Source organism: Daldinia loculata, assembly GCF_022478755.1.
Source record: "Daldinia loculata strain CBS 113971 unplaced genomic scaffold F4817scaffold_74, whole genome shotgun sequence".
Lineage (NCBI taxonomy): Eukaryota > Fungi > Ascomycota > Sordariomycetes > Xylariales > Hypoxylaceae > Daldinia > Daldinia loculata.
The window spans coordinates 152,724-163,677 of NW_026054928.1; positions in this window are offsets into that span (position 1 = coordinate 152,724).

Below are 10,954 nucleotides of genomic sequence, written 5' to 3' on the forward strand. Positions count from 1 at the left end.
AATATTTTCGAATTTTTTAATACTTTTAAATCTTATAATTTACATTTATATAATTATTAATTATACTTAATTAAATTTTTAATTAAAGTTAAAATTAATCCATTTTACATTATTTTTATTTTTATTATATAATATTTTTATTTTAATTAAAAAATTACTTTTTTAATTAAATTAAAAAAATATACCATACTTTTTTAAAATTTTTAAATACCTTTTATAAAAATCCCATTTTAATTATTTTATACCTTAATTAAAAAATAAATAAAAATATAAATAACGTTTTTAAAATAATAACTTTTTTAAAAAAAAACTTATTTTTTTTAATAATATAAAAACTATTATAAAATAATATATAATAAAATTTTTTATATGTAAAAAACTTTTAATATTTTAAATAATAACGTTTTTAATAATTTTTATATAATTATTAAATATAAAATTTTATTAAACTTTTAAAAAATTATAATTTTAAATAAATTATTAATTTATATAAATTTTATAAAACTGATAAATATCATTATTATAATAGCTTATATAAGCTATTAAATAAATTACTATATTTATTTTATTTATATGTTAACCACATTATTAAAATAATTTACAAGAAAAATTTTCTCTTTTTTTTTTTAATTTATTAAGTTTTATATTAAATAAAACCTTACAATTAATAGCTTTATTTTAACAAATAACTTTTAAGCTATTAATGTAATACTTTACATTTAATAAAAAATATCATATTATTTTTTTATTTTTCCTTTTATTATTTTTTAAATCTATTTGTTATAACGGTTAAAACATAAAAAACCATCGAACCCACCCTTTTAAAAATTATATTATTAATACCGAAACTTTTATATAATATTTTAATATTATTAAAAATATACCATAACTTTATCAAATAACCAAAAAACAATAAATATAATATAATCATTTATTAAACGATATTTTTAAATCTTTTAATATTTTTAAATTTTATAATTTATATTTATATAATTACCAATTATTCCCGATTAAATTTTCGATTAAAGTTAAAATTAATTTATTTTTACATTATTTTTACTTTTTTTATATAATTTTTTTATTTTAATTAAATTAACCTTTAAATTACTTTTTCGATTAAGTTAAAAAAATATATTATACTTTTTTAAAGATTTTAAAAACCTTTTATAAAAATCCCGCCTTAATTACTTTATACCTTAATTAAAGAATAAGTAAAAATATAAATAACGTTTTTAAAATAATAACTTTTTTAAAAAAAAACTTATTTCTTTTAGCAATATAAAAACTATTATAAAATAATATATAATAAATTTTTTTATACGTAAAAAACTTTTAACATTTTAAATAATAACGTTTTTAATAATTTTTATAAAGTTATTAAATATAAAACTTTATTAAATTTTTAAAAAATTATAATTTTAAATAAATTATTAATTTATATAAATTTTATAAAACATTTGATTTTATATAAAATTATATATTAAACATAATATTAACATTAACAAACAAATTAATTATATTACCAATTAAAGTATTATTATTATTACTAAAAATTCCAACATTATTAATAATATTATTACCGTTAATAAAAATCTTATAATTAACATTAAAAATCTTATCGTTATTATTAAAAATCTTATTATTAATGTTAAAAATTTTAATACAATTAATTAAAATTATATTTTTATTAAAAATAATTTTATTATTACTTATAAAAGTATTTTAACTTTTATAAAATTTAATTAATTTATAAACATAATTTTAAATTATTAAACTAATATTAATAAAATTATAAATAATTTTATTTAATTTTAAATATTAATTAAAAGATAATTTTTAATTATAAAAATCTTCGAAATTATATACATTAATATAATAACTACCAGTTTTAACGTAAATATTATTTTAAATAATAACATTATTAATTAAATTTATATTTACAAGAATTTTTTAAAATAATAATAAAATAAATATTAAATTAATTGTTAAACTTTTATTAATAATAATAACATTTTTTATATTATTAATTATTAATTTTATTATAATATTGGCCAATAATTTAATATTGTTTATAATATATATATATAATTTATTTTTACCAAACGGATTGTTTAATAACGTTAATAAATAACCTTATATATTATAAATATTATAATTTATAAATTAATTAATATTAATAAATATATTATTAAAATTAATTAAATAAATATAAATTTAAAAACAATAATTATTATAAGATTTATAAAATAAAATTTTATTAAAATTTCTAACTTTATTAAAAATTAAAATATAATAATTATATCAAATATATTATTAAAAGGTATTAAATTAAAAAATTATAATATTTAATAAAAATTAACTTTTCCAATTATTATTATAACTAAATTAATTAGATTAAGTTAATTTATTAATTTTATTATATTACAATTTATTAATCATATTATTATTTTTATTTATATATAATATAATAGGGGATATAAAATTAAATAATAACGGTAACAAAAATTAAAACTAATTACCCGTTTTATTAACATTACCGAACGTTAACAAAAAAAAATGACGGTAAATTGTTAAATAAATAATTATATTTTAAATAAATTTTGGCTTAATATTAATTATAATTAATAAATTTTTTATAGAAATATATAATAATTAACATAAATAATAAATTATAACCGAACAAAAATTTTAATTAAACGGTTTTAAAGTAAAAAATATAAAAGTATTTTATTTTAATTTAAATAAATTATATAAAATAAAAAATATAATTATTATTAAAAAAAATATTACTTTTTACAATATAAATTTATTTATTAACGTAATGTAATAAGTAAAAATAAATAAAGTTTGTAAAAAAGCCATTATTAATTATATATATAAATTATACCGAAAAAAAACTTAAAATTAATATATTAAAATATTTTTACAAATTAACTAAAACATAATGTTTATAAATAATAAATATACTTTAAATAAACTTTTTAATAAATTTAAAATAATTTTTGGTAAAATATGAAAAATATTACAAATATTAAAATATATTACATAAAATGTTTTTAATAAAGTATTAATTTAAAATTAAATTATAAAATTTATACAAATTTGTTAAATATTTTAAATAAATAATAAAGTTTAATAAATAAAGTAATTATATTATAATTTTAATTTTAATTTTTAATGTATGGTATTTAATTTATTTAATTATGTTAATATTAATAAATATGTTAAGTATATTATTAAATAAATTAATAAATAAAAAAATAATATAATTAATAAAAATAAAAAAATTAAATTTAAAGTAATATTAAATAATTATATTAAAAATTTAAAGATTAATAATAATGTAAAAAAATTATTAATAAATAATATATTTAAAATTAATAATAATAACGATAACAGTAATATATTTTAATAATTTAAACGCGGAAATAACCGTAAAGATAACGATAAAAGCAAAGTTAAAAAAAATAATAACCGTAATAACAATAAATATTAACGTAACAATTACCGAGGCAACGGTTATTGTTGTGGTAAAAGATATTATTACAATAAAAGTTAAAGTAATTATTATAGCGGCGGATATTATAATAATAATAATAATTATAAAAATAATTTATATAATTGCAATTAATAGAAAAGTTATTATAATAAATTTAAAAAATTTAAAAAATAATAATATTAGCGTTATTAAATTAAATAAAAAAATAAAAATAATAAAAACTTTTTAAAGTATAAAATATTTTTCGAATAAAATAAATTAAATTGTAAAATAAAAAAAGAAAAATTAAAGTAATAAGGTTATTTTTTATTAAAAAAATATAATAATAGTAATAAATTTAAAATAAATTTAAATTATTTTTTATTATTTAAATATAATAATAATATAAAAACTGTAAAAAAAATATATAAAAAATGCAATAAATTGTTTAATACTTATTTTAATTATTTTAAATATATATATGTAAATAAATATATTTTACTTAAATTATTTAAGTTAAGTTTTAATAATTTAATAAATATTAATAAAAAAGAAAAGATTATATTAAAAAAAGAAATAAAAAAAGATAATTTAAATAAAAATTTAATAAATAATTTTATAAATAAAAAATATTATAATATTTTTTTTAATTTTAAAATTATTAATATTAAATTAAAAAAAAATTTATAAAATAAATTAAAAAAATATTTATATTTTAAGATTAATATTATAAATAATAATATAAAATTAATTATATATATAAATTTTAAAGTTTTAAACGAAATAGTAAATGTAAATTGGTTTAAATTTTTTATTAAAAATTATAAAATTTATAAATTATAAGTAATATTAAATGTTAATGGAATAATAAAAGTAATAAAAATAAAAAAGAAAATTTGTTTTATAATTAAAATGTTTATAAAATTAAGATTTAAAAAATAAAAATTAATTTATGTGTAAATTAATGTATAAATATATAAATAAAATTTAAAATTAAACTTTTTATTTGGTATTAAATTTTATAAAAATATAGGTATAATTATTAATTAGTTTAAAAAGATAATAATAATAAAAGTTTATTTAAAAAAGAAATTTACAATTAATTATTTAAAAACGTTTGTAAATTTTTATTGTAAAATTATTATTGTTTATAAGATTATTATTTTATTAAAGATAATAATAATAATATTAATATAATATATTAATTTTTTAAAAAAAAAAGATTATAAATTTATATTTATATTTTTAAAAGTATTATATAATATATGTATATTAAATATTATTTAAATAATTATTTTTATTAATTAAAACGATAAAAAGATTATAATATTTTGTAAAATAAAAATAAATATAATTAACAAAATTGTAATAAACAGTTTTATGGTAATAATTTGGGAAAAGGTAAATATTGTTTAAATGGTATTTATTATTTTTAATAATAATATTAGTAATAATTTTTTAATTAAAGAATTTAACATTAATAACCATATATTATATACTTTATTATTAGATATAATGATTATAAAAGATTTATGGTAAATTATAAAAGAAAAAAAATTAAAATTTTAAAAAAAAGCTTTTAATCTTAAAGTTTAAAAATTTAATAATACTTTAAAAGTAATGTTTAAAAACGGAATATATTATTATAATATATTATTAATATTTGGTAAAAAGTTAGTTAAAATAGTAAAAAGTTATAACTTATAATATAACTAAAAAATTATTAATATTTTTAAAAAAGAAAAAATAACCGTTAATTTTATTAATAATTAATAAGATAAATATAAGGTAAAATAAGTATATTTATTAAACGTTAAAAATAAAAAATTTATAAATGTTATTTTTAATAAAATATATGATAAAAGAAAATTAAAATGGATAAAAAAACCAATATTATTTAGTTATTTATGTTTTATGATATAAAAAATTGTAAATAAAAAACGAAAAAGCTGTATTATTATTAATTTATAACTTTTAAATAAATGCGTTTTATTAAATATATATTTAATATTTTAATAAAAAAAAATTATAAATAAAATAAAAAAACGATAATATTTTATAATTATAAATAAATTGGTTTTTTTTTATTAATTTTTAATTGTTAAGCGGTATAAAAATTAAATAATAATAATATTGTTTAAAGAATTTAAAGTTTTAAACGTAACATTTATAGGTTTTAAAAATTTAAGTTTATATGTTTAACGATTTATAAACCAAAAATTTCGCTTATATAAAAATTTTATTAACGTATATATAAATAATATAATTATATATAATTATATTGTTAAATAATATAAATAATATTTTAAAAAAGTTTTTAAATTATTTAAAAAGATTAAATTAGTTTTAAATTTTAAAAAATTATTTTTAAATTATTTATCGGTAAAATTACTAAAATTTATTATTAATAAATTAAAAATTACAATCTTAAAAAATTAAATAAAAGTAATTAAAAAAATTAAAATATTAACCAATTTAATTAATTTAAAAATTTATATAAAAATAATTAGATTTTTATAAAAATATATTTTATAATATTTATAAAAAATTTAACCATTTTAATAAAAAAAAATTATATTATTAAAATAAAAATATAAAAACAAAAAAATACCAATAATATTAAACGCAAAAAAAAAATATATAGTAAAAATTTTATTTATTTTAACATTAACCAAAATCTAAATATTTAAAATCTTATAAAAAAAATTTATAAACTTTATCTTTTTATATTATTAAAATATAAATTAAACCATATTCTTTAAAATTAACATATTTAAATAATAAAGTTTTAACGTTTTTATATTTTATCTTATATAAAAATAAAATAAAAAAAATATTTTTATCCAAAATATTAAACCGGTAATATTTTTATTTAAAATTTTTACCAAAATAAAAAGTTAATATTAAATAACAAAATTGGAAATAATATATTTTATATAAATATATTACTAATATTAAATATAACTATAATTTTATAAAAAACTAATTATAATATTAATAAATTATAAAATAATAAAAAGCATTATTAAACAAATAATATTACAAACATTAAATGTTAATAAAATAAATAATAAATTAATAATTATTTTAATTTATTTATTATAATTTTGCTTAAAAATCTATTATATACCAAAACAATTAAACTTAATATTTAATACACTATTAAAGCTATTTACAACCAATAACCTAATAAATAAAAAAAAATAAAAAAATAAAATTAAAATAATATTCGAAAATATCGTAAAAAATTTTAATTATATAATAATAAAATTAATTATTAATAAAATATTCAAATTTTAAATAATTTAAAAATATAAAAAAAATAAATAATTACGCCAATTACAAAAAATATTAAAATCGGCAAAAATAATCAAAAAAAATATAATAAAATAATACAAATATAAACTTAAAAATAAATTCATATACCACATATTTAACATTAACTAAAAACAATTAATAATACCATTAATTTACGTATAAAACCTATTAAAAATGATATACAATTAATAATATCATTTCGGATTTAAGAAAATAACTTATAATTTAAAAAGCGTATATATATAAAACTTATTTTAAAAAATAAAAAAATATATTAAACACTACCTAAAATGCCAAAAAAATAAAAATAATAAACTTAAAACTTATAAAAAATTAATGCCCATTAACTTAATAATAATACCATACCATATAATCGTATAAAACTTTATTATTAAACTATTAAAAATATTATTAAAAAATATAATATAATTTATTAAAAGATTTAACCACTTCGATATAATAATAATTATTACTTATAAATTTAACAAGAAAATAATACTCATTTTAAACCATATAATTTATAAAACAAACTAATAAACATTATTAACATTATAATCTTTTTTATTTTATAATTAAAAATTACCCGTAAAAACAATATTTAATAAAAACCTAAAATTTATATTAAAATTTTAATAAACTTTATTTATAAAATTAAAAATAAAATTAATAATATCAACCAACTATTATCCATAAATAAATAAATAAACCAAAAAAAAAAACCAAAATATTAAAATAATTATAAAATATTATTACATTATATCTTAAAAACTATAAATTAACATTATTTTAACTTTATAACATAATTCCAACAATATAAAATCATTAATATTATAATATAATTTAAACAAAATTATATATAAATTTAAACCAAAAACCATAATTTTAATAATAAAATTACTAAATAACTTTATTAATTTTAACATTTTAAAAAAATTATACCAAAAAAAAACGAAAATTACAATAAATTTTACCGTAATTAACGCAAAAATAAAATATAATAAAACTTATAAACCGGTTAATTAAAAGGTTAAAAATACAATATATTTCAAATTATATAAAAAATATAATTTTTTAAAAAAACCCCCGAGAAAATAATTTATTTAATAAATTAACCCGTTAATAATATTAAAACGCATTAAAGATTTAACATATAAATTAAATATTTCCAACCATTAAAAAATATATAAAATTATATTAATAATTTAATTTTATAAAATTTTACAAAAAGCGGATTTATATAATAAATAAAAATCTTAAACTAAACGCATTATAATTAAAAGTAATAATAATAAATAATTATTTTATAAAATCGAAAAACTTTTAAAAAAACAAATAAATAAATAAAGTATATTAATATTAAAATACTTTATACAATGGAAAAAATATACTTTAATATACAATTAATAATACGTTAAAAAATTATTAATGCAAAATATAATAAAATTAATCAATTAATTTAATAAAATAAATAAATTAATATTAAAAAAATTAAAATTATATAAAAAAATTAACAAAAATAAAAATAAAAAATGGAAATTAATAAAAGAAATATTAAAAATAAACGTTAAAATAAAGTTAAACATTAAGTTAACAATATTATTACTAATATAATTACCAATTATACCGTTACAATTATTAATTATATTACCGTAATCAACCATACCAACAATAATACCACCGATTTCGAAAACCAAAATGGTACGATTTTTAAAACCAAGTTTAAATGCGGATAAATGGAGTGGAATTAATCTTAATACGGAAAAATGGAGTAAAATTAATTTTAATACAAAAAAACGGAATAAAATTAAACCCGATATAAATAAATAAAATAAAATTAATTTTAACACTTAATTAATTTAAAATTTAAATTTTAAATTAAAATATTGGTTTAAAAATCAATTTTTAAATTGGGATAAATGCGGTTAATTTAAGTAAATACGGTTAATTTAAAAAATTAAAACTTATTAAACAACCATAAAAAAAATTCTTTTTACCAATATTACCAAAAATATTTTCTTTTCTTTTATATTATCTTTTAAACTTAATATAATAAAAATATTACCCAAAAATATTAATATTACTTAAAAATATTAATATTATTATTACAAATTTTAAAAATATAATTTTTATACCATAAATTTATATATTTTTATTTAATTATATCTTTAAAAATAAAATTATCATATATTTATAATTATATTCCAATTACATTATTAATTAATATAAATCTTAAAACCAAGATATTTAAAATCAAGATATTTTAAGGATTTAATTAAAACAAATACCAGTTTAATTTAATAATAATTTAAAACATTATTAATTTAAATAATATTAAAATATTAAAATAATATAAAAAATTATTATCCGAAAAAATATATCATTAAAAATAAATAATTATATCGTTAAAATAAATAATTTTTAACCAAAATATTTATTTTATAACAATAAAAAAATACTTTTATTTTAAAAAAAAATAAATTAAAGATTTAAAAGTATATTAAATTAAAATAATATATATCGTAAAACCAAAAAAATGGTTTAATTTAAAAAAAATTATTAATATATTAATAAAATTTAACTTTTACAATTAACCAAATAATAACCTACTATATTATAAAATAATATTAAAATTATAAAAAATTTATATAATTAAATTAAAAGACAATTAAAATCTTAAATAATATAAAAGAATTTTATTATATATTCCAATTAAAAAATATTTTAAAACTATACAAATAAACAAGAATTTTTTATTAAAATTTGGTAAATTATTAAACAATATTATAAAAATATTATTAATATTAAAATTAATATAAATTATATAATTTCTAAAGCATTAAAAAATCCTTACATTTTAACAATAAATAAAAAAGTAAAAAAAAATATTAAAAATATAATTATATAAAAACGCAGTAAAATTTATACTTAATACTTATAATTTTAACACTTTTATATTTACCATTAAAAATAATAAAAAAATTAATAATAAAAATATTATAACAAATAATAAAGATAATAATATTAAAAATATAAAAACGTAAATAAAAAATATTAAAAACGTTATTAATAATATATTAAAAAAGATTTTATAAAATTAATAACAAATAAAATAAATATATATAAATTAAATTAAAAAGTTAAATAAATTTGAAAAAGTTTTTAATCTTTTACGCAAACGATTAAATAATTTAAAATACAGAATTTTTTAATGGAAAAAAAATATTTAATAATTTATAAAAATTATATAATTAATAGAAATATTAAATAAAATATAAAAATATAATTAATTAAAATAAATAATATATAATTTAAAAGAATTAAAAAAAAAAAAAGTATTAATTATATTTATAATTATATCGAAAAAGTTAAAACTATTATTAAAAAAATTTAAAAGTTATAAATTAACAATTAAAAAAAATAAAGTTAAAAATGTTAAAATATAAATAACATTTATAAATATATCAAAAAAATAGTTATAAATTTTCCCATAATAATCCGGATTTAATAAAAGGCTTTAAAATATAATAAATTAACATAATAAAATGTAATAAATTAATGTAATAAATTAACACGATGGAATGCAATAAATTAATGCGATAAATTAACGATACAAATTGACGACATAATGAAAAAATGTAATGTATTTACAATAGATTAAATTAACGAAAACGTTGGGAACTTTTTTATAAAAAGGTTATTAATAAACATCATTATTATAATAACTTATATAAGTTATTAAATAAGTTATTATATTTATTTTATTTATACGTTAATTACATTATTAAAATAACCCATAAAAAAAATCTTTTCTTTTTTTTTTTAATTTATTAAATTTCACATTAAACAAAACTTTACAAAAACATTTAATTTTATATAAAATTATATATTAAATATAATATTAATATTAACAAATAAATTAATTATATTATTAATTAAAATATTATTATTATTATTAAAAATTTTACTATTATTAACAATATTATTACCGTTAATAAAAATTTTATAATTAATATTAAAAATTTTATTATTATTATTAAAAATTTTATTATTAATATTAAAAATTTTAATATAATTAACTAAAATTATATTTTTATTAAAAATAATTTTATTATTTTTTATAAAAATATTTTAACTTTTATAAAATTTAATTAATTTATA